The sequence below is a fragment of the Geotrypetes seraphini genome, chromosome 9 (genome assembly GCF_902459505.1).
Source record: "Geotrypetes seraphini chromosome 9, aGeoSer1.1, whole genome shotgun sequence".
Taxonomy (NCBI): domain Eukaryota; kingdom Metazoa; phylum Chordata; class Amphibia; order Gymnophiona; family Dermophiidae; genus Geotrypetes; species Geotrypetes seraphini.
The window spans coordinates 84,273,362-84,299,549 of NC_047092.1; the positions used below are offsets into that span (position 1 = coordinate 84,273,362).

The window sequence follows — 26,188 nt, forward strand, 5'->3', positions numbered from 1 at the left end:
ACAGCAGATAGGGAGAGAGAAAGGACACAAAGCGGGCACAAGTCACAAGTAATCTCAACTGATATTTTAAAGAAGGAACAACAATGGAAGCAGAAGGAAGCCAGAAGATGAGCTTTCCAGTGTTCTGCACAGACTGTCATATGTACGACTATCTCCCCTCGGGGAGACAGTCGTATGTATGCAGTCGGTGTCAGGAACTGAAAAGCTTGAAGAAGGAGGTCAAGCGACTAGAGGACAAGATTCAGGAGCTAGAAGGATTTCACATCACGGAGAGACACATTGAGGAGGAAGTCAGGGAACTTGAGAGATTCATTGAAGAGGCATACAGGATGAAGGTGGAAGAGAACGAACTTCAGATGAAAGAAGAAGCTACACGGATACCAACATGCAAGGGAGAGCAAGAAGAAGATTACCTCAAGGATGACACCCACAGAGGACTACCGCAAGAGGGGGAGATTTTGGCTAGTCGAGGCCCAAAAGAAGAAAGAGTGAAGTACATTGAGGACATTGACCTGAGACCGAAGCGAAAATTGAAGAGAGGAAAGTCAGCGATCCTAGTGGGAGACTCAATCCTTAGGCATGTGGACAGCCACATAGCAGGAGGGAGAGAGGACCGACTGGTGACCTGCCTTCCGGGAGCAAGAACCAAGGACATCGTGGACAAAATTGGAATGATCCTGGAAGGGGCGGAGACAGAAGAGACTGCTGTAGTGATCCACATCGGGACGAACGATGTCAGCAGGAGAGACTACAAAAGAAGCACGCTGTTAGAACAATTCAAGAGTCTGGGAAGGAAGCTGAAGATGAGGGCCCAGAAGATAGTGTTCTCAGAGATCCTACCAGTACCGAGGGCAGATGTGAAAAGGCAGGAGGAACTACAATCAATAAATACGTGGATGAGGAGATGGTGTGAGGAAGAAGGATTCCACTTCGTGAGGAACTGGACGGCGTTCTGGGGCAAGAGCAAGCTCTACAGGAAAGATGAACTGCACCTGAGCGCAGCAGGAACTAGACTCCTAGCAAACAACGTCAAGAAAGGAATAGAACAGGCTTTAAACTAAGAAGAAGGGGAAAGCCGACAGTTGACAAAGGGTCGACGATTTGGAAGACGGTATCCTGTGAAGATACCGAGGGGAAAAATGGCTGGGAAGGAACAAGGGGCAAACTGCAGGAGTCGACTAACCTAGAAGAAGTGGTTACAATGTCTGCAGCAAAAGAGAAGAAAATATGGACCGAAGCACAGGGAAAAGAAAGGAGGACAGCAAAATACCAGGATCTAAAGTGCATATATGCTAATGCAAGGAGCCTAAGAAACAAAATGGGGGAACTAGAAGCCTTGGCCAGCGCAGAAGACATCGACATCATTGGAATCTCTGAAACATGGTGGAATGAGGAAAGCAAATGGGATACAGCACTACCGGGATACAAGCTCTATCGCCAGGACAGAACAGGACAAAAAGGAGGTGGAATAGCCCTATACATAAAAGAAAGCATACAATCCACACAAATGGACACAGCAGAGACGGCCAGCAAGCCGGAATCTCTATGGGTTAAAATACCGGGAAGGAAAGGGCCTGAAATAAAGATGGGCCTATTTTATCGCCCACCGGGGCAAACCAGAGATATCGACAAGGAAATGGAAGCCGAGATGAAGCGTGAATGCAAAAGCAGCAAGACGGTTATTATGGGAGACTTCAACTACCCTGGGATAGACTGGAGGCTTGGAAGCTCGAAATGCGCTAGGGAGACAAAATTCCTGGAAGCTACACAGGATTGTTTCATGGAACAGCTTGTTAGAGAACCAACGAGAGGAAATGCCACTCTGGATCTAATCCTAAATGGGTTAAGGGGACCTGCAAAGGAAGTAGAAGTAGTGGGACCGTTGGGAAACAGCGATCATAATATGATCAAGTTCAAGGTTGAGGTAGGAGTGTCAAAAGGCAAGAGATCCATTGCGACAACTTTTAACTTCAGGAAAGGAAACTACGAAGCAATGAGGGAATTGGTAAGGAAGAAACTTAGGAACACTTCCTAAACATGGCTAACGGTAAATCATGCCTGGTCCTTCTTCAGGGACATGGTGAGCGAGGCGCAAAATCTGTATATCCCCAGATTCAGGAAGGGGTGTAAAAAGAATCGAACAAAAGACCCGGCGTGGATAACCAAAACAGTGAAGGAAGCGATAGGCAATAAGAAAAAATCATTCAAGAAATGGAAAAAAGACAAAACTGAGGGGAACTGGAAAGAGCACAAGAAACATCAAAAAGAATGTCACCGTGAGGTTCGGAAGGCCAAAAGAGAGTATGAAGAGAGGCTAGCCAGGGAAGCAAGAAATTTCAAACCATTCTTCAGATATGTTAAAGGGAAGCAGCCGGCTAGAGAGGAAGTGGGACCGCTGGACGACGGAGACAGGAAGGGAGTGGTGAAGGAGGAGAAGGTAGTGGCAGAAAGGCTTAACATGTTCTTCTCGACTGTATTTACAAACGAAAACACGTCCAACATACCGGAACCTGAGAAATTCTTCAACGGAAGTCAGGCAGAAAAATTAACATCCATAGAAGTGAGCCTTGAGGACGTTCGTAGGCAGATAGAAAAACTAAAAACTGACAAATCCCCGGGTCCGGATGGCATACATCCAAGGGTTCTGAAGGAATTAAAGGAGGAGATAGCAGAACTACTGCAGCAAATTTGCAACTTATCCCTGAAAACAGGCGAGATCCCGGAAGATTGGAAGATAGCCAACGTTACGCCCATCTTTAAAAAGGGACCAAGAGGTGACCCGGGAAACTACAGGCCGGTGAGCTTGACTTCGGTTCCGGGGAAAATGGCAGAAGCACTGATAAAAGAAAACATCGATCAACATTTTGAAAAACATGAACTTCTGATAACCAGCCAGCATGGTTTCTGCAAGGGAAGATCGTGCCTAACGAACTTATTGCACTTCTTCGAAGGGATCAACAAACGGATGGACAAAGGAGACCCCATAGACATCATATATCTAGATTTCCAAAAAGCCTTTGACAAGGTGCCCCATGAACGTCTACTCCGGAAACTGAAGAACCATGGGGTGGAAGGAGACGTACATAGATGGATCAGAAACTGGTTGGAGGGTAGAAAACAAAGGGTAGGAGTGAAGGGTCACTACTCCGACTGGAGGAGGGTCACGAGTGGTGTCCCGCAGGGCTCGGTGCTCGGGCCGCTGCTATTTAATATCTTCATAAATGATCTAGAAACAGGAACGAAGTGCGAGATAATAAAATTTGCGGACGACACCAAACTATTTAATGGAGCTCGGACTACAGAGGACTGCGAAAAGTTGCAAAGGGACTTGAACAAATTAGAAGAATGGGCGGCGAAATGGCAGATGAAGTTCAACATTGAAAAATGTAAAGTATTACATGTGGGGAGCAGAAACTCGAGGTACAACTATACAATGGGAGGGATGTTATTGAATAAGAGTACCCAAGAAAGGGACTTGGAGGTAATGGTGGACATGACAATGAAGCCGTCGGCACAGTGTGCAGCGGCCGCTAAGAGAGCGAATAGAATGCTTGGTATTTTAGTTCAATGATTTAATTCCTATAATATTCAATAAAATCATTGAACTAAAAAAAAAAAAAAAAAAAAGAATGCTTGGTATAATCAAAAAGGGTATTACAGCCAGAACGAAAGAAATTATCCTGCTGTTGTATCGGGCGATGGTGCGCCCGCATTTGGAGTACTGCGTCCAATATTGGTCGCCGTATATTAAGAAGGATAAGGCGTTAGTCGAGAGGGTTCAAAGGAGAGCAACACGTCTGATAATAGGTATGGAAAACCTGTCATATTCTGAGAGATTGGAGAAGCTGGGTCTCTTTTCCCTGGAGAAGAGGAGACTTAGAGGGGATATGATAGAGACTTACCAGATCATGAAGGGCATAGAGAGAGTAGAGAGGGACAGATTCTTCGAACTTTCGGAAAATAAGAGAACAAGAGGGTATTCGGAAAAGTTGAAAAGGGACAGATTCAAAACAAATGCTAGGAAGTTCTTCTTTACCCAACGTGTGGTGGACACCTGGAATGCGCTTCCAGAGGACGTTATAAGGCAGAGTACGGTACTGGGGTTCAAGAAAGGATTGGACAAATTCCTACTGGAAATGGGGATAGAGGGGTATAGATAGAAGATTACTGCACAGGTCCTGGACCTGTTGGGCCGCCACGTGAGCGGACTGCTGGGCACGATGGACCTCGGGTCTGACCCAGCAGAGGCATTTCTTATGTTCTTATGTTCTTAATATACACAAACGTAACCCTAAGATGCCAGGCTCTGCATGCAGTACAGCACCAGAGAAATAAAAAAAAATACATTTCTTCCTGAAGTGTGCAAAATATGGACAACAGATGTAAATTCTGAAAAATGACACATTTCAGTCACTAAATTGAAAATAAAATCACTTTTCCTACCTTTGTTGTCTGGTGATTTTATTTTTCTTCTCATGTTTTCCCAGTCTCTGGTTCCACTTCCTTCTGTACGTGCTCTTAACTGTGTTTCCATGGCCTTCTTATCCAATTGCTGTTTTTCTCTCCTTCATTTTCTACCCTACATCCATCTTTGCCATTAACTTTTAACATTTAACTTTCTTCCATTTTTCTGCTTCCTCCTCAAATCTATCTACCGCATTTTTCACTCCATTAGACGCCCTTTTTCCCCCCCTAAAGTGGGTAGAAATAAGAGTGCATCTAATGGAGCAAATACTCAAAGCGCCCTCTCCCCCGTTAACTTATTTTAATGCTGCCACCCTCCCATGCTTGCCAGTCCTCTTCCTCCTCCCCTCCCCTCCCACGCATACCTTTTTTTTAAACTCGTGGGAAGCGGCGTGGGACCAGGCAGGCAACCTGGTACGCTGTTATGCCGCAAGAGAACAGTAGAGGAGGCAGCCGCGTCTGCCGTTCTTGGCAGAAGTGGCGGGGACCAGGCAGCCAGCAACCCTTGTATGCTGCTCTCAGTGAGTGAGGTGTCAGAAGTTTTTAAAAAAAAAGTATGTGCAGGGGGAGGAGAAAGAGGGCTGGGACCTGCCTGCTGCTTGCCGCCTGCCTGCCACCTGCCTGGGGGGTGGGGAGGGAAAGGCCGGGACCTGCCTGCTGCCTGCCTGGGGGTAGGGAGGAAGGAAGGAGAGGCAGGGAACTGCCTGCTGCCTGCCTGGAGGGTGAGGAGGGAGAGGCTGGAGCCTGCCTGCTGCCTGCATGGGGGTTAGGGAGGGAGGAGGGAGGAAGGAGAGGCTGGGGCCTGCCTGCTGCCTGCCTGCCTGCCTGGGAGGAAGAGGCCGGGGCCTGCTTACCTGCCCGCCCGCCCTGCTGAATTAAAAATAGGGAGGGAGGAGGGAGAGGCTAGGGCTTTCCTGCTGCCTGCCTGGGAGGGGAGAGACCTGCCTACCTACCTACCTGCCCTGTCTCCTGTCCCTATCTGCTTGCCAGTCACTAGGCCTGCCTGCCCTGTGCCCTGTCCCTGCCTGCCTTGTCCTGGCCTACCACTAGACCATCAGAGGGGGGACAGGATACAGAGCCTGGCAGGGAGGGGGGACAGGGTGCAGAGCTTGGCAAGGAGTGTGAGGTTGGGTGCAGAGCCTGGCAGGGAGAATTTGGTTCAAAATGTTTTTTTTTCTTGTTTTCCTCCTCTAAATCTAGAGTGTATTTTAAGGTCAGGTGCATCTAATGAAGTTAAAAATACGATACTTTTCCATGTCTCTACTTCCCAAATATCCATGTGTACTATCTTCTCCCTCTTTCTTCTCCCCTATTCCCATATATCTAAAAACAGCATTTCTTCCATTTTCTTCCCTTCCCCATTCCTCCCATCCCTTTGCACCATCTCTTCCCTCACTACCCGTTTGCCTTCCCCACCCTTCACATCCTTGTGCACCATGTCCTACCCTTCCCCTCCATCCCTGTGTACCATCTCCTCCCTCTCTTTCCCTCTCCTATGATCTGACATATGACTTTCCATTTTTCCCTTCTTATGATCTGGGATCTTTATCCTTCCCATAGCCTGGCATCTCTCTTCCCTCCTTCCTTTCCCTTCTCCTGCCTTTGTGGTCAGGCATTTCTCTGTCATTCCCTTCTTCCCCTCCCTCCTCCTTCCTTCCCTAGTCTGACATCGCTCTCTTCTTCCCTCTTCCCCATTCAGTGGTCTGACATCTCTCTTTTCCCTTCCACTCCTCCTGTGGTGTGGCATCTCTATCAGCCCTTTCTCTTTCTTTCCCTGGAAGTCTAGGGTATCTACCCCCTGTCAGCATCAGTAAACTTTACACTCTGCCTTCGATGACCCAGAAAACTTCCAGATCGCCAAAGGCAGCGTGTTTAGTTCATTGACTCTGTCGACGACCAAAATGTTACAAAAGTGTCGGGTGAGCAAGCACAGGTAGATAATTATGATCTTCTAGTCAGGAACTGGGATGGGACCTAGAGAAGAAGTCTACAGTACTATAAAAGAGGAAAAATATTAGTTTTGTGGCTATAGTTTCAAACTTGGAAGTGTGTTTTTCTAATATCTGAGCCTGTTCACTTTGTACCTGCTTAGAAATTACAGATTCACTCACCAGTTGAGTTGCCACATTTGTTAGAGAGGTATTTATGTTCAGAATTGCTTTCCAGGTGAAGAGCCACCTGTTTACGGCCTTCAATACCTGACTTCACAGAAACTCAATATGCTGTTATAATTAATATATATTTTATTAACAATCAATAATAGGTTACAAGAGCAAATCTTTACAGCATATAGAGCTGACAGATAGTATGCCTCAAGCGCTTGAGTATACCTGGATGTGTGTCCTACTTACATAATCACAAAGGCTGTCTCTTATACAATTCTTGATAGCCTGAGGCCACGTTGGTGCATATCATATTGTTAGTTTTTATTGGTCACTTACAAACATCATTACATTTATCAGTTTATTAATTGGTTCATAATATCTGTGTCATGCCGTACGCGTGTCCTGTTTACTAAAACCACTACCTATTCCCGTCAAATGCCATTTTAATATCAACGCAGCAATTTTGAGCGAAGGGTCCAGTAAGGCTCCGCCCACTCCAGGATATATCTCGCAAATGATGTATTTTTGTATTCTTGGTCAGGATATGTCCTCATTCTTCTTAGGTTCACTTCCCTGTTCTTATGACACTACAGCAGATGTGACACCAGTTGCCATGTAAAAGAATAAGTTTCATTTCACTTGCTCATTTTAGCGTAAGTTTCGCTTGACTTGCTGATTTCACAGATTGTGCAAAGGCTTGACAGCTTTAGTCAAAGCATTCTCAGCCATCTTAGACCTTTAGTAGTGTTTATTGGCCTATTATTCTGGGGGATTTTCAGGGGGTATTGTCTTCACCTCTAGTTTCATAGAGGGCTTAAGATCTTCACTTGTACAGGACTCTCACTCTCTCCCCTCCCCCTCCCCTATCACAGGGTAAGCCCAATGTTACAAAGGCAGGTTTATTCACCAAGGTTAAACCAGATTGCAGACTTCAATTTCCTCATACTGCCACCTCCAGTAGCAGCCAAACTACCCAATAGTGACTCAGCTGCAAATACTTTCCTCCAACAGAAATCGTTTGATGGGCTGATTTGCAGTTGAAAAGGGGTATTGTCAAGTGCTATGAAATGCTTCTTGGAATAAGAAAGTTTTTAGTTTAGTTTTGAATTTATTGAGATAATTTTCTTGGCGAAGGTGAGATGGCATGGCATTCCATAGAGTTGGGGCTGTTATGGAAAAGTTTGTATTTCTGGTGTAGTAAAGTTCCTTGATTGGGGGACAGTCAATAAGTTCTGGTCTGCTGATCTAAGGGTCCGTGGGGAAGAGTAAGGAATAATGAGTTTATCGAGAAAGGCTGGTGTGCGTGTATGTTTAATTTTAAAAGCAAGCAATAAAATTTTGTATATAGTGCACATGATAAATATTTATATCTGCCACATATACTAGTATTTTATAAAGAAAAATAGGTGCCTACATTTTTTTTATAAAATAACACCTAAGTTGGCACCTTCTTGTCCTCTTATCCTAGTTGCTTTATTATAAATTTAGGACCTAATTCCATAAACAGCGTTTAAAATATAGACGCTGAGGAATGCGATGCTTATTGCCTGTCAATCTTAAAATAGGCGCCATTTATAGAATCAGTCTCAGTGGCACCTAAACTGGACTTAGGCGCTCCTTATTTATACCAGGGTTTTCTTGGCCTAAATACTGGTACCTAAGTTCAGTTTAGGTGCCTGTATGCAAAACACCACCCTAGATCTACCCACAATCTACCTCTAATCACACCCACTTTCTGGTAGGTGCCTTGGACTAGGTACCTACTGAGTTAGAAGCCTACCACCCAGTTAATTTAAGCCAATTATGATGTGCTAATTGCCAATTATCAGTGCTGATTAAGCATTTTTAACCCTTTATTTGGCATTGTTGCTCAGAAGCAACATGTGTTTCCTATGGCTCTTATGGGAGATCTGCATCTCCAAATACCTGTTTACTTGGCACTGTTGCTCTTGTTCAACATCAAGTTACGTAAAGCAGATGCTTCACCATCTGCCAATTAAAGGGTTAAATAATTAAACCACCCCCCCTCTTTTACGAATGCATAGCGTGGGTTTTAGCACCGGCAGCAGTAGTAACTGCTCCAACACTCATAGAATTCCTATGAGTGTCGGAGCAGTTACCGCCACTGCTGGCATTAAAACCCATGCTATGCGTTTGTAAAAGAGGGGGTAAGTTAGACGCCTGGATTAGCTAGGTGCACTGATCTGGGTGCCTAACTTTAGGCATCTATTATAGAATCAGAGCCTTACTCTTCACATATGCTACACAGTAATATCATAGCATGTCCTATAATCTTTGTATATTTTTGAAAGACTAAACAATCAATTTGCATTTGTCTCTCTATCCAACATATCAAGGAACACTACTAACGTAATGTTGTGTTGGAAGGCCAACGGAAGGTGGTCATTCACTAAATCAGACCATACTGTATGAAGAAGGGAGAAACTACAAATATTATATAAGTATCTTGTCATCTATTATAGTCGGTCTGAACTTCTTTTCCAGCTAAAACGGTTTCTGGTAAGACAAGGGCAGACTTTCTCTTCACAGTATCGTGTACATTTGTAGATAATAGGCCCAATATTCAAAATGTTTTATCAGGGCAGGAAAGGCTCCTGCTTGGTTAAATTATACTGAGCTAGTCAAAAGGACATATTCAGTGTCTCTTAACTGGGTAGGATCACTGAATATTCCTCTGATTGCCAAGGCACTGTCCGGGCAGTATCAGGGCAGTTCATGGGTGGAGTCTAGGTAGAGCCTGTAGTTATTAGGCACTGACAATATTCAGTGTCGGTGATTGTCTAGCTAACTAGACAAGCAGAATTGCTTAAGAAGTAGTCCTGTCTTTCCCTGGTAAAACTATGCAGGGACAACTATGAATATCAACCATACTCCCTTCTACCGATTACTGGCTATCCCACTGTGTCACCCTTGGAAGATTACAATCAACCCTGTGTGTGTGCTTTTAACTGGTATACACAGGATGTGGTCTCTCACTATTGTGGCTCTCGCTGTTATTGCTGGTGCTAACGCTGGGTCTGCTGTAGTCATAACAGTCATGTCTGGATACCCTTAATGTGGAGGCATATGTAAGTGACTGATACTGAGCTGCTTCCTCCCATATCTGGGCATGAACCTTCTGAAGATATTCTGGTCTTCTACTGCACAAGTACCTAGTCCTCTTGAGGTTCTCAATCTGCATGGAAAAGGAGAAAGGGGAGAGAGGTCAAGCTGCTATCATCCCACAGAGATTCCTTTATGCTCTATATACTCATGTGACCTCTGTCAAAGAGGGCCTGCACTACATGCACTACATGGAATGTGACCTGAGTAGCCCTACTCATATGTACTTTTTCTTTGAGCATATACAGTACATGTATGCTTCCCTTTCATTTATTCTCCCCTCTGTTGCTCTATGATACTAATAGCATCTCCTTTCTTCCCCTACCCACCTCAACTGGCAGGGTTTGCTACTCATAGCATGTTGATCCTGCAGGTCGGTGACTGTTTCTCCTATCACTCTTTTCACCCTCATCTGCCACTCCTGTACAATGTATCCTAATATATGCTAGTTGCATGATGCAGGCAAGTGCTGCAGGCAGATGGCATACATCTTAGCTGTGATTTCTCTTCCACTTAGGGCTACATGTATTGTCAGCATGCAGATTATATAAGGAGTGATTGCAAGTGGGTAATTGTGTGGATACAATTTCAGACATGTTTCCTTTCATTGCAAATCTAGGGGGATTGAAGGATACAGATAGAGGTAGACATAGGTTTTAGACAGAGTATAGATAAAAGGATAAAAGGGATCAAGGGCTTAGAGAAGGATCACATTACAGGTCATGGGCCTGATGGGCCGCCGCGGGTGCGGACTGCTGGGCACGATGGACCTCTGGTCTGACCCAGCGGAGGCAACTTCTTATGTTCTTATGTTCTTAATATGTCTCTTTCCTCCCAGCTCTGACCTCCATTTCAAGTTTCAAGTTTATTTCAGATTTTCTATCCCACCTTATGAAAAACCTTCATGGGAGATAGAAAACAGAGAGAAATAGACCAACATGACAAAGAGGATAGGAGGGGAGAATTACAATTGCTGATAGAAAGAAAGATTGGGTAATGTATTGGGGTATACTGCAGTATTGTCCAGGCCATCTCTGATGGGTTACACATGGGGATCAATGGAAAGCATCTTGAAATAAGAATGTTTTTAGTTCAGTTTTGAATCTAACTAAGGATGTCTGGAAGTGTAGAGTCAGTGCCTTTGAATTCCACAATTGGGGGCCTTGAACTATGAAGGAACATTGCCTGATATGCTTGTGTAAAATTTTGTGATAGCTGGAGATTGGTTTTGGTGTGCTGATCTAAGCGATTGTGATGAATTATAGAAGATCAGATATTATGAAAGGTAAAGGGGTTTGCCAGATGCTAGCATCTTGATTACTATTAGGAGTACTTTATAAGTAATGTGGTAAGCTATCAGTAGCCAGTGAGCTTCTTTAAGATGAGAAGTGATGTGATCGTATATTGACACTTACCTCTCTTAGGACAGCAGCAGCCTTGCTGAAATTCTGCTGCAGCTTTCCCCAAACCCTCCTCATTCTCAAGTGAGCCCTCCTCTTGCCAGGTTTAGGGAACAATGTGGGTCCTTTCCCAGAAACAGACTGGCCCTGAAGGAAGATAGCAGCAGCTCCACAGTTCACCAAGCATGTAAGTGAAGCCAGTTTGTGAATGTTCCTGTGCCTGTGACATCAAGACACATGTTCCATACATGCACATGTGCAGATGCAGCATTCCATGCCAATAATTGGGTGCTCCATTGTATTTCACATAAACATTTGTTATAATAAGAATGTCTATTCTTTAAAAGATGTACAAACCTAAGTGCCCTTTATAAGATACATGTGTACAATTTGATGCTGCCATTTAGATGTGCCCCCATGAAACGGAACTCTTTTTATAGAACTGCCTCCAAAGAGCTACCATTCAGGCCCATTGAATAGCATCCATGGATTCAAATGTACAAAAAGCATTGATTTTTAAGATAAGTGTCCAGAATCCAGTTCCATCATTAAACTTGGACAAATACTCCAAGCAAGAGAAAAGAGTGAGAATCCAGCTGTACACTCAGGAATGGAAGCAACAGAATATGCAAAGCAAGAGAAAAAGATCTTTATATTTTCAACCATATTTGTGCATTTGACACTTGTTTTTCCTTGTTTGTGAATCTAATTCTTTAAAGTGTTATTTCAGGAACGGCATGAAGATCAAACTTGGACACATGAATGGTAAAGGAGAGGTGAACTGAAATATAAGGATGATAAACTGATAAATGCAGTCCAGGATAGATAAGCTGGCTGTTAAGTTCTGATGGTAGAAAGTCTCTATATAGAAAGACACAAGATAGCGTATTTCATTCATTTGAAATTTTGTAAATACAGTATACAACTTCACTGTACTGGAAATATGTTAGGATCGTGACCCTAAACGAAGTATGGTGAATGAGAAATTATAATAAAAATCTAAGTGCAAGGAAGATGGATATAGTGGTAAAAGAAACAGAAAATGTAGGACTGTATTCATCATAGAAATGACAATTCCAAGCAATTAATCTATGAATTGTGTGGATTGGGAAAGATGTTCAACTACCATTAAATAAGACCAAGAAAATGTAATAGAAACTTACAGAAATAGTTCCCATAATTTTGAGTGCCACAGACTTGGTTAAACAAACAAAGATTAGCATACCAGTGCACAGTTTTTCTTCTATCAACCCCCAAACATCTCTGAACAAATCCCCCTTCCTTCCCTTCCCACCTACTTATCCAGGACTTTAACTCTGAACCCTTTCCATGCATATATAAAAGTGTTCAAATATTTGTAAAACAGTAATACTTTCTGAAATATAAGTCTATATTAATAACCAAGTTTACAACGCCTCTCAACTGCCTCACTCTACATCAACCAATTGTAACCCATATGTATGTATAAACAACCAAATCTGTAACTCCTCTAGTATGTTCCACTCCATGTATGTTAACTTGCAACGAAACAACAAGGCAAGCAGTCCACCAAAGAATCCAACGTGAAACAAAAGAAGATTGGCAGAAAATAAGGAAATTCAAATCAGGTTAATTCAAGGTACTCCCAAGAACCATGCTTGATGCATTTCGCCACACAAGGCTAGTCAAAGCTAACAAAAAACCATGTCTTTCATACAAACAGAACACAGAAAACATCTTTGCCTAGTATGGAATATGTAATCACAAATTAACCTCTCCCCCCTTGTTTTTTAGCCATGGCCAGCACTAAAAAAATACTCTACAGTTTTGTAAAAGGGGGGGACAAAATAGAAATATGTAGACAAAGGTTAAATAAAACCACTAAGAAGCTGGACTCTGCATACAATGCAACACCACAGAAACAGTGATGCATATCCCCTAAAGCAAAAAAAAAAAAAAAAAAAACCTCCACATTTTTTTCTACCTTTGTCTTGTCTGGTTTCTGCTCTCCTCATCTTCTTGTCACTCTCTTTCATCTTCTGTCCTTCTGTGCCACTTCCAGAAACTGTATGCCTCCCCCTTCCATCTTTCCCTTCACCCCCATTGGTCTGGCATACATCTTCTTCCATTCCCTCCTCCAATGGTCTGGCATCTCTCTCCTCTCCTCTTCTTCCCTTCCCTCTCCCACAACCACACCCCCATGGTCTGGCATTTCACTTTCTCCTCTCCCTTCCCCCCACTTCCATTAGCATCAGCCCCCAATCTTTCCCTCCAACCCAATTCCATCCAGTATCCTTCCCCCCTTATGTTTTCCACTTTCCCTGCACACCAATTCCATCATCATCTGCCCCCTTTCTCTCCCTCCACCACCCTTTCCATACGCCAATGGAAACACACCCCCAGCAATGGCCCTGACCCAACAACGATGACAACACCGACCGGCCCCCCCCCCCCCCCCCCCCCGGCATCAACAGACAGCAACGCGGCCTTCTGCCGGCATCAATGGCAACGCGGCTGGCTCAGCTCCATGAAGATCCCGTGATGACTGCGTCTGCCGGAAGAAGTAAGTGATGTAGGAGGGAGATGGACCAGCAGATGCATTCATCGTGAGACCTTCTTGGAGCTGCCTTGGCCGTATTGCCTTTGATGCATCTGATAAAAGGTATGGAAAACCTGTCATATGTTGAGAGATTGGAGAAGCTGGGTCTCTTTTCCCTGGAGAAGAGGAGACTTAGAGGGGATATGATAGAGACTTATACGATCATGAAGGGCATAGAGAGAGTAGAGAGGGACAGATTCTTCAAACTTTCAAATAATAAAAGAACAAGAGGGCACTCTGAAAAGTTGATAGGAGACAGATTCAAAACAAATACTAGGAAGTTCTTTTTTACCCAACGTGTGGTGGACACCTGGAATGCACTTCCAGAGGATGTGATAGGGCAGAGTACGGTACAGGGGTTTAAGAAAGGATTGGACAATTTCCTACTGGAAAAAGGGATAGAGGGGTATAGATAGAAGACTACTGCACAGGTCACCGCGTGAGCCACCGCGTGAGCGGACTGCTCGGCACGATGGACCTCGGATCTGACCCAGCAGAGGCATTTCTTATGTTCTTATGCCGGCAGAAAGCCGTGTTGCCGTCTGTCCATGCAGGTGGGGGGGAGCCGGTGTTGTCATCATTGTTGTCGGGTGGGGGCCTGTTGCCGTGAAGGAGGGGCCCATTGCCATGGATGGGGGGCCCATTGCCGTCTGAAAAAAAAATTGGCATATTGGTAAGTCGTCCTTCAGCAGGCCCCCCTGACTATTTCGGGCCCTAGGCACGTGCCTACTGGACCTATTCATTAATCCGGCCCTGCCTTGATGTATATCATAATTGAGAAGTGCTTCAATTTGGAAGACAGATTCATAGAGGGCATGTTGTTGGGATTCAGTGAATGAAGTATAAGATGCAGGATCCTGTTCTATAGAATAGACAAGATAACTGTAACCGGGATAAGTTTTGAGGAGACATTCTTTTTTAATTTCATAATTCTAATTAGAGTTCATTACAAACAATACCCACAAATATCTTAAGTGCTGAGAATGAAGGTGAAGCTGCAGAACAACCAAGTGTCAATACCAATATGAATCAGAATGAGACTCTAGCATCCAGCTAAGGAAAATGAAGAAATTGACATAGGCCCAGATTTTGCTAATATGTTAGCAGCAACCACAAAGGAGACAGTCACCTCTGAACAAATAGCAGCCAAGTCCAAAGGAAAAGAGCAGAGCGTGCCTGGTCTTCAAAACCCTCTTTATTAGCAACCAATAATAAAATCCATGTATAAAGCAGTCTTGTCAATCATAAAAGCATGTAGTGAATCGTGGACTTGACATGGACCGTGTTTTGGCTATAATGTCTGCATCAGGAGTCCTAATAATGTAAATGACAAACCAACAATGAAATCTAAATCCATGAGTGTACAGGGCACAAAGCACCTGTCGACGCCTTTGGAGTTCTCTTTGGGAGTATTAGAACTCCTGATGTAGAAACACGGTCAGTGTCGAGTCCACGATTTGCTACATGCTTTTATGATTGACAAAGACTGCTTTATATATGGATTTTATTATTGGTTGCTAATAAAGAGGACCAGGCATACTCTGCTCTTTTCCTTTGCACATGGCTAATATGTTAGCATCCATCTTATTTTTTTTGTGTGTGTGTGTTTGTATTTTTAGAATAGGCTTAACTATGGTATGCTTTAAGGGCAGCAAGACATCCTCTAGCTCCACAATTGAGGTTTTCTTGAAATTAGTAGGACAAAAGTAACGAGTGTAATTGGTCACCCAAAGTTAGGCAATGGGATACAGTCTTAAGCACAACTTCTATATTGGTAATTACACTCAATATAACCATTATAGAACACTAACACAAGTGCCTATCTTTAGAAGCGAGCATTTACACTAGCTTGTCAGGTACATAATTGCTAATATTCTATAAAATGTACACTAAATGCTGGGCATGCCCCAACATGTCTTTGCCCCTCCCGAGTCCATTCCCCTACCCCAGTTGCAAGCATAGATTTTACATGCTTAATTTCTAGAATCTTGACTAAGGGCAGTTTTGTGTATAACTGCTAATTAATGCTAATTAACACCAATCATAGGAGCCAGCTCTGTGGGTGCTTGAGCACCCCCAATATTGAAAAGACTCATTGACTGTGTCCAGGGAGAGGTAATTTCCATTGGGTTCAACACCTCCAATAATTTTGAAAAGTTGGCTCCTATGATACCAATTATAACCAATAATTGATTGTTAGGGTCAATTAACAGCTAATTATTACATTAAGCTATGGGCATAACTGGCACAATTCTATAACATATATGCACAATTTTGTGCACTAAGCATAAAATTGTTCATGCAAATCTGTAGAATTAGAGGGCTACTATCCACATGCATTGATACTTATATCTACAGAACTAGCAACTGGGAAACCCTTATACTGGATATTTGTTATTTTGTCAAAATAAAACTAAGAGAAGATATTACAATTCAGATAGGAACAAGAAATAGAAAATATGGAGCAGAATGTTAAAAAAAAATCTTTTGCCATCTTTAAACAGCTCATAAGAGCAGTTTTTTTCCATGGAAGAGAAAGAAATTGAGTTCTAGATGTACTATAGGTTTAAATCATCCGCATCACTATGATATGCTTCGGCTAGGAAAACCTGGAAAATTCTTCTAATCATACATGGCTGGCACTGAGAGACTCATTTCTCTGGCTTTATCCACAGAGTAAACTGAACATGTTCTATGAGGCTCCCTCTGATTCATGATTGGTTCTTTACAGTTTTTCACTTACCTCTACTTCAGCCACAAGAATTCCTTAGCAGTTAGGTTTTTCTTGTCTAAATTGCACACCAACTCCTTCCTTTTTCTCTATGTCAATATGACTGGAATCTACAATAAAGCCCAATTAAAATCAGTTTTACTCTTTGGTACAGTTAGCTCAATGTTAACCAATATTAGCAGTATTTAGAGCAGTTCAGCCTCAGAAAGTGAGATATCTCTTACAATTTCTTCAAAAGCTGTATAAAAAAATAGAGGACCCAATATTCAACTGCCAGTGATTAGGGATAGGCTGACCACTGCCAATATTAAACTTGGAAATTCAATGCTGGGCCGTGTCTGGACACTGGCATTGAATTTCTGGGTTTCTAGAGCTGGCTAACACATAGCCGGTTAAGTGTGATATTCAGCAGTTTACAGCTATGGACTACTGCATAAAGATGAACTGACTTTTATGTAGTCCTCTTTATGCAGTTAACCTGGCCAGTTAAGTGCTGGTTAGTTAGTTAGGTGCCATTTGACCTGTGTTCAGATCCTAGCGACTTGATGAATTAATTGGCCAAGTGCCAAGTCCACTCCTGAAACACCTCCAAACTAGTCTGTTTTCATTTTGGCGCTAATCAGTTATTTTCATCAGCCATAAGTAATTAACCCCCTCTTTTACTAAGGTGCGCTAACTGATTAACGTACTCTAAACGTTAATGTGTCCATAGACTAACATGCACGCGTTAGCATTTAGCACGCGCTAAATGGTTAGCTCACCACAGTAAAAGAGGGCCAAAGTGCCTCTGAAAATTAGCAGTTAGAAACAGCTCTTGGCTGGCTATATCGCCTGTTTGAGGCTAACTGATTAAATAGCTTTTGAATATTGACCCCGTGATTTTTTTATTGTCTAATTAATATCCCTTTCCCCTTGTAGGTTTGATTCTGCTTCAGTACATTCATAAAGATTTGAACTATGACTTTTAACAATTTGAGTCAGATAGAGATAACTCACATAGATTACTATCTGACCCTTCTTTGTCTCTTAGAGGAGTATGACCCCTTCAGATGATCTGTTTTTCAGAGAATGCTCCAATAGACCTCTCTTTTATTACAGAAGGAGAAAGAGACAAGGCTTCCAATGTTAGCAATCTTGAGGTATCCAAATTAGATTAGAGACACTCTATCACATTTCATGATATCCTTAATCTTCTAATGATGATACGGATGATACCATTCACTGTTCAAAAAAAGTTGAATGCTATGTAACAATTAAAATCAACTTTTACAAATCCAATGACCAAATTACTCAGAATCAGTAGTGGTAGAATGTCAAAGATATCTATCTCTCATGTTTTAGTTATATCAGGAAACCAGCCATATTGTGTCACATTAACGGTCCATTAAGCCTAGTATCCTGTTTTCAACAGTGGCCAGTCCAGATCAGAAGTACATAGCAGGATCTCAAAAAGTAGATTAGAGTCCACTGCTGCCAATCCCCAGAAATAAGCAATAGCTTCCCTCAAGCTTACCTTGCTAATAACAGTTTTAGACTTTTCTTTCAGGAATTTGTCCAATCCTTTTTTAAACCCATATGCTAATTGTTTTTACCACATCCTTTGGCAATGAATTCAAAAGCATAATTATATGTTGTCTAAAAAAATAAAACGATTTCCAGCTTGTTTAAGAATTGCCATATATTCATTTTATAGCTTGTTCCCTAAACTTTTTTATTATGTTTTATATTACGTTTTGCACTATAAACTGAAAAAAACAGAAAACAAACTATGCAGTACTAGAAGCAAATATATATCTAACATCCTTGGGGAAAATTTCAACATAATGAGTAAAATTAGAGAAGCTCTCCTGTAACACTTACTTCAGGATAAACTCCCAGCCATTCTCCCGGAGTATTACTGGGCCAGTCCCCATATCTTCTGGGGTCTACACTGCCCCTCCTTGTGATCTGGCCTCTGGCAAGACGTCCCTGCTGGGGATTAGGCAGCCTATGGAAGCCAGGAACACCCTGGGTTGATTGGCTGCCATAATCAGAGCCAGCTGTGTCCCCCTCCTTCTCTAGTTGATTTTCTATTTGAGGCTTTTCAACCTGCACACTACGGGTGCTAACCCCATCCCCTCCTGGGTTGGTTTCATGTTTCTGAGCTTGAGGAAAGGAGTAATAGGGGAAATAATTGTTTTTCAGTGCCCTCCCCCTCTGGCTCTTGGGCTGTACTATGACCTGCCTTTTCTCTTCCCTTCCTGGCTGAGCCAGCTGTCCGGGCTCCATGCCAGGTTTTCCAGGGACCTGGGCTATGTGCTTGCTGGGTTTAGTAGTTCTCTTAGCTGGGACAGGAGCTTCCCTGTCACAATATTCATTGGGGAAATCCTGAAAACTCGACTAGATTGCGGCCCTCAAGGAGGGACTTTGAGATCCCTGGTCTAAGTAGATCTTCCTCAAGGGGTAATAACCAGCTTTGCCCCTCATAGAATTCTTATTTCAAAACTTTATCGTTATGGTCTAAAGCAGTGTTCTTCAACCTTTTTACACCTATGGACCGGCGGAAAAAATGTGGACTGGCAAACTACTAGGACTGAAATTTAAAAACCCTTTTTCCGCCCCGTCTCCGCAAACTCGGTCCTCGCAAACCATCTGATCACATCAGCACAAGCCTCAGTTATGATTTTATACGGCGAGAGGAGCGGAGTGCATACAGAGAGGTGGAGGAAGAGGCAGAGAGTGTGCAGGGAGGCGGAGAAAGGGGCGGAGAGCATACAGAGAAGCGGAGGAGGCGGAGAAAGGGAGCGGAGAGCATACAGTGAAGCGGAGGAGACAAAGAAAGGGAGCGGAAAAGCAGCAGAGGAACATACAGGAGACGGAGGAGGCAAAGCAGGGGAGCAGAGAGGAGCGCTGAAATCGCCAGAGGCAGAGGAGGAGGTGGACAGGACGCAGTGGTAATTCCGCCCACCCCCTGACATCACAGCAGATCTCCCCCATAAAAGGGCTTGAGCCAACGGCGTGCGGCCGTTCGTCGCGTGGCGAAGGCGAGCGGCAAAGGCGCTCGCCTTAGCGAGAGCGCCTCAAGAAGGGCCTCAAGAAGGGCATCAAGGAAGGGCTATCAACTTTAGCTGGTCTCTAAAATCCTACAACTAGCTAATTAACCAATCAACTTCAGTCTTTCTTCAATCTTTCCCTTTCCCAGGTCTTTCAACTTTCAACTCTCTACTTCTACCTAACCAACAAGCACACTTAACAGGCGGACCACACCAATCACTCTATTCCAAGAGGCAGACCACGCTATCCTCTATCCTCTAATATTTAATAATATTTAAATCAGTCTGTCCTCTCTAGCTCACTAACAACAGGCAACCTTAACTGTCAATTAACTTACTACTATACTATATCCCCCTGACCAAGAACTAACTAATTAATTTATCCCTCCAACCTCAACACTTTCTGACCAACACCTAACAGCCCCCATCCTGACAAATATCTAAACTATATATATATATATATAAAACAAAAATAATAAAAAAAACTTTTGTATATGGCAGGTAGAACTAGAAGCAGTAAGACTTCAATCAAGAGAGGTAGCTCAGTCGCCGAAAGTACCCAGAGGATAGCTACGGTCTTCGTACAGATGGAGGGGAAGCCAGGACGGAGGGCAGAGGTCTCTGTACAGACCGAGGCCATCCCCTCAAAGATGTCTTCAGTCTCCACACAGACAGAACCAATTGATCAGCCAGATGAAAGCCTTCTGCTAGAGCTGAGGAGCCTGACAGAGGAGATTCAACGCTTAAGAAGCATCCGTGACAATGAGACCTTCATCGACAGAGTAATCCAGGAGCTGTCTCAGATCACCGAACGAGAGCCTGACAGGACCATCCTTGAGATACCCAAAGCTTCCAAAACTGCAAACTTGAATCCAACCGTCGGAATTCAGGAAGTCACTGGAGACGCTGATTTCTGGCAGCTGGTGACTTCCTCCACAGGAAAACGCAAAAAATCTCATTCTGTTTCTTTCTCTCACATACAGGGCAGCTCTACATCGACACCACATATCCCCCTTAAGAACAGATACCAGCTGCTACAGGAGGGTCCTGACAATGAGGTTCAAGAAGTGGTTCAGCAGACGGTTCCGGTTCCAGAGTCAACAAGTCAGCCCACCCCTAGGAAGCGCAGAGTGGTGGACATCGGGGATTCACTGCTAAGGGGCACCGAGGGACCAATTTGTAGACCAGACCTGCAATCAAGAGAGGTCTGCTGTTTGCTGGGGGCCAGGATCCGGGATGTAACCGCTAGCCTGGGCAGACTCATCAAGCCCCAAGATCACTTCCCCATGATTCTCATCCACGTCGGAAACAACGATACTGCCAGGTGCACCCCGGAGAGCATACCCGAAGACTTCAGAGCCCTGGGAGAGAAGCTGAGGAGGATGGATGCGCAGGTGGTCTTCTCCTCGATCCTCCCAGTGAGGGGCAAGGGCAGTGCCAGGGAGAATCGCGTCCGGAGGGCGAACGACTGGCTGCAGGGATGGTGCAAGGAGATGAACTTTGGGTTCCTGCACCACGGAGAGGCACTGCAAGGACTGCTGGGACCAGATGGGTTACACATGACCAGGAGGGGGAAGAACGTCTTTGGACACCGTCTAGCCCGCCTACTACACAGGGCTTTAAACTAGGTAAGTTGGGGGAGGGTACGGGCACAAACAACCCACCTGACGAGCTAAGCTGCCAATACTTTTTTGAGACTGAGCTAAGTAAACACTATAATTCTGGGTCACATTACAATTCTGGGACTAGGGGGAGTACACATAGCAATTCTGGGTCTAGAGGAGTACACACTGTAATTCTGGGTCCAGCGAGAGTGCACACGTTGCAAATTGCACTAAAGGAGCTCAAGTAGCCCAAACGGGAATACCCCCACAGGGTGCACACATTACCGAGTCTGGGATAGGAGCACACTGTAGTTATGGGGAGTCCGGGACAGCTACACGCTGTAGCTCTGGGTCTAGGGAGTGTAAGAGACATGCAAATAATGCTAATGGTGTCCTAGTTGCTAAAGAAGGAATGTCCCTACTGAGATGCAACAAACACACAACATGGAGGGCTATGTACGTCAACGCCCACAGTCTGGGAAACAAGATCCTAGAATTGGAAACAGAAATGAGGAATGCCGACCTGGATGTGGTGGCGATATCGGAGACCTGGTTCACGGATTCCCACGGGTGGGACATGGTCATACCAGGTTACAACTTGCTTCGCCGGGACAGGGAGGGCCAAATGGGAGGTGGTGTAGCATTATATACTAAAGATGACATTAAGGTCACCAGAATCACAGATGTACAATACACTGGGGAATCCCTTTGGGTAAATTTGGCCAGAGGGAAGGACAAATGCCTGTATCTTGGTGTAGTATACAGACACCCAAGACATCAAGATGACCTAGATATGGAATTAATCGGAGATATAGAGAATATCACCTTGCGGGGGGACACAGTATTGGTAGGTGACTTCAACATGCCTGATGTGGATTGGGTCACACTTTCCTCTGCTTCCGGCAGCAGCAGGAAGCTATTAAATTCCTTGAATGGAGCAAGACTCAGGCAACTGGTATCGGAACCAACAAGGGATCAGGCAATATTGGACCTGATACTTACCAATGGAGAAAGTGTCACAGAGGTCTCGGTGGGCGACACATTGGCCAACAGTGACCACAATATGATATGGTTCAATCTCAGGAAAGGTTTCACGAAATCTGCCACGCTGACCAAGGTCCTCAAATTCAAGGACACAAACTTCCAAGACATGGGAGACTTCATTCACCAGGCGCTACAAAGCCAAGCAGAAACTGACAGCGTGGAAGAAATGTGGTCAACTTTGAAAGCCACCAAACAGGAAGCAACAAACCACTATGTTAAATTAGTAAGCAAACGGAGTAGGAACAACAAGCCACAGTGGTTCTCTACGGAGATCTCGGACCTCATCAAAGAGAAGAAAAAAACATTCATCTCTTACAAACACTCAGGGAAACAGGACTCTAGAGTAGAATATCTGGCCAAGTCAAAAGCCATCAAAGCAGCAGTTAGGGAGGCCAAATTCCGCATGGAGGAGTCCCTAGCAAAGAACATCCAGAAAGGAGATAAATCTTTCTTTAGGTATATCAGTGACAGAAATAAGAACTCGGGAGGGATAGTACATCTCAGAAAACCAGACGGAGACTATGTAGAAACGGACTCGGAAAAAGCCCAACTGTTAAATGAATACTTCTGCTCAGTCTTCACCCGCGAGGTGCCGGGAATCGGCCCTCAGCCACAAACAAGGGTTAAATCAGTTGACCCGTTTAGTAATTTCAAGTTTACACCCAGCAGCGTCTATTGCGAGCTGTCAAAAATCAAGGTCAACAAGGCAATGGGGCCTGACAACCTACACCCTAGGGTGCTCAGGGAGTTGGGTGATGTCCTAGCGGAACCGCTGTCCGCGCTCTTCAATCTCTCCCATAGTACAGGTAACGTCCCACAAGGTTCAATACTCTCGCCGATTTTGTTTAACATTTTCCTAGCACCACTGTTAACACTCTGCCAATCTATTGGATTTACAGTATACGCGTATGCAGACGATATCCAATTATTACATCCTGTAAATACCAAAAACCCGCAAGAAATAATATCAATAAACGAGAAATTACATCAAATTTATGACTGGCTTGAAACCAATAGACTCGCTTTAAACATTCAAAAATCAAATCTTATGTTCTTTCCCTGGAAAGACGGCGAAACACTTTCTTCTGTTATAACTATTAAAGGCATTTCGTTAAAAATGACTAATAATACTAAAATTCTTGGCGTTACCTTTGACAATAAATTGTCCTTTCATGATCATATAAGTCAAGTCGTAAGATCCACTTTTTATAGACTTCGTCAGATCCGATCGATATCTAAATTTTTATGTTCAAAATCGTTGAATATCTTAATTCATTCACTTGTAATGTCTAAATTAGACTACTGTAATGTTCTATTTACAGGTCTGTCACAGAAAGAAATTAAACGATTACAAATAATCCAGAACTCCGCAATTAAATTAATCTATAAGGCTAAAAAATTCGATCATGTCACACCCCTGCTTAAGAAAGCACACTGGCTCCCAGTAGCACATAGAATAGTATTTAAACAATGTTTACTCATTTTTAAAGCTTTAGAACACAAAACTCCTGCCTTTATATTTAGACTTTTAATACCCTATACTTCCTCTAGATCTCTTAGATCTCAAGATCAGCAACTTTTAGCTATTCCCTCACTAAAAGTTATTAACACAAGGCGTAACACTATCTTTTCCATAACAGCTCCTCAATCTTGGAACAATCTTCCATTGTACATAAGACAGGAAAAAAACTTAACAAAATTTAAGTCAGAACTTAAAAGTTTTCTATATATTGACGCCTTTAATAACTGATCTTTCTTTTTTTCTCTCCGCATCCATAATTCAAAAGGTCAATTGTCTTTGTCCCCATTCCTATTGTTTTTCCCCTGAATTTAATTAAATATTTTAAATTTGAATTAGTGATTGTATTATCGAATGTAACCATTAAATATTTTTCCTTTTGTTTCACTATAACCTATTTAAATTACCTTTAAATGTTACGTTATTTGTGTTATGTGTATTTTAGATAATAGTATGTTTAATTTAATAATTGCAAGTGTGTCACCAACTATTTTATTTGTACATCGCCTTGAATTTTGAATTGGTGATAAATCAAAAATACCTAATAAACTTGGAATAAACTTGGAAACTTACACCAGTCTTAAAAGGTTGGGTTATATAAAGTTCCCTAGCCCTACCCAGGAGCATAGGGGTAGTGGGGGCATTAGACTTCGGGTGGGTCAGGTATAAAAGCTTCCTGAAGTATCTGCAGACAGAAGTAGTAAAACTAAAGAGAAAACGTTTTGGTTTATTTTTGGCTTTTTGCCTGAACAGCAGGCTGGACTGTATTATATGGAAGAAGCCTTGTGAATGAATGATTTGTGTTAAGTCCACTCTGCCAGAGGGACTATTGGAACCTCAGTGCTTTGAACTGGGGTAATAAAGATAAAAGCTGAACTTTACCCAAAAGCAGTCTACTAATTATTCTACAGATTATCCAGTGGGAGTCCTCCTGGGAGCGCTCCGTCCTACGCCTGGGGCGGGAGCCGGGTTGCCAGCGCTAGGCTTATCCCTGGCCCTGCCACACTATGTATTTTATTAAAGTATAAAAAGAAACAATATTCTGTACAATTGTCATTTTATAAATACAAATAATACAGAGCAAGGATCAACAAAACCCCTGTCTCCCCTCCCCTACACTATCAAGAAAACTGACTAAGCCAAATTATTATAGAATGCTACACAAAAATATCATGCTAACAGAATACCGCAATCACACATAGCAGGAATAGGGTTAGGGGAGTGCAACTAGGGAAACTGCCCCCCTGGTCAGAGAGAGCCCTAAGCTACTGCCTGGACTTTGCAGTCCCCAGTTATGTCTAACACCAGCTCTAGCAGGATATATATATTTCAAATCTGATATATTCTAATCACAAAATAGAAATAAAATTATTTGTTTCTACCTTTTGTTGTCTCTGGTTTCTGCTTTCATCTTCTTTTCACTCTCTTCCTTCCAGCATCTGCCCTCTCTGTCTCTTCAATCCAGCATCTGCCCCTTCCATCTACTGTCTGACCTCTCCCCCTTCAATATGGTATTTGTCTTCTTTCTATGCCCCTCTCCCCTTTCCATCCAGCCTATGTCCCTCTCTCCTTTTTACATGATTCATTCCAGCTTCACTTCTCTCTTCATTTTTATCTCTCCTACACCAGATCTAGCATCTTTGTCCCTCTCAATTTCTCTGCTGACCCCCTTCCCATCTCATTCCTGTCTCTCCCCTTCCCTCCTCTAATCTCCCTGCCAGCTGTTTCCTTCCTTTTTTCTTCTCCCTTCCCTCCTCCCCCTGTTCAGCAGTAACTCTCTTCCCTTCCCTTTCCCTCCTCCCCTCCCAGCAGCATCTGTCCCCTTTTTTTTTTTTACCATGCACAGCAGCTTCCCAGCCTCTAACAGTGGCTTTCTCCCCTCCCAGCAACTCTTCTTACTTGCCAGCGCAGCGATTCAGGAAGGCAGCCTCAGGTCCTTTGTTGGGTCGTACTGTCTCTGAGGAAAGCAGAAGTTGCATCATCAGAGGTGGCCGTGACTCAGCAAAAGCCCCAAGGCTGCCTTTCTGAATCTCTGCACTGGTAAGTAAGGACAGTTGCTGGGAGGGGAGAAAGCAACAGTCGGAGGCTTCCCATGATCTCTCCGGCCCTGCGTGGACTACAGCTCGTTGATCTTGCCGGTCCTGCACGAACCGGTAGGAAATTGGAGATGTTGATCTCGCTGGTCCTGTGCAGACCGGCAGGAATTTTCTGCTGACCGGCAGTTGGAAGAACAGTGGTCTATAGCACAGCCGCACAATGTAGTTACTTTGGCGAACTGCTAATGAAAGAAAATCATCTCTCATTGCAAGAGTGCCCACCACAACTGTATGATTTTACTATTATTCAGAATAATATTTCTGAATTAAAATTTGGAATCAGGATGTGGACCTGAAATAATATGGAAATTGTCCTATGATATGATTACCCATGATTATGATAAGCCTCTCTCACCACAAGTAAATCTATGGTGTAGAAAAAGATAGTAGCTTATTTTGTTTTATATGGGAATAGCTAACATTGAAGATAGACTTACTTAATCTAGCCTGTGGTAGGCCTTTTTATATATTCTTCAAGTTTCTTGGAAACAT

General features: G+C 43.4%; 1 protein-coding gene across 4 annotated transcripts in view; it reads right to left on the reverse strand.

Annotated features, from left to right (window-relative positions):
- CHRM2 (cholinergic receptor muscarinic 2) overlaps nt 1–26,188 on the reverse strand; it is a 299,422-nt gene that overhangs the window by 41,897 nt on the left and 231,337 nt on the right. For all 4 annotated transcript variants that reach the window (XM_033959191.1, XM_033959193.1, XM_033959195.1 and 1 more), the window contains one exon: nt 16,414–16,511. The gene's annotated coding sequence lies outside the window, so the exon portion shown is untranslated. The remainder of the gene's footprint in view (nt 1–16,413; nt 16,512–26,188) is intronic.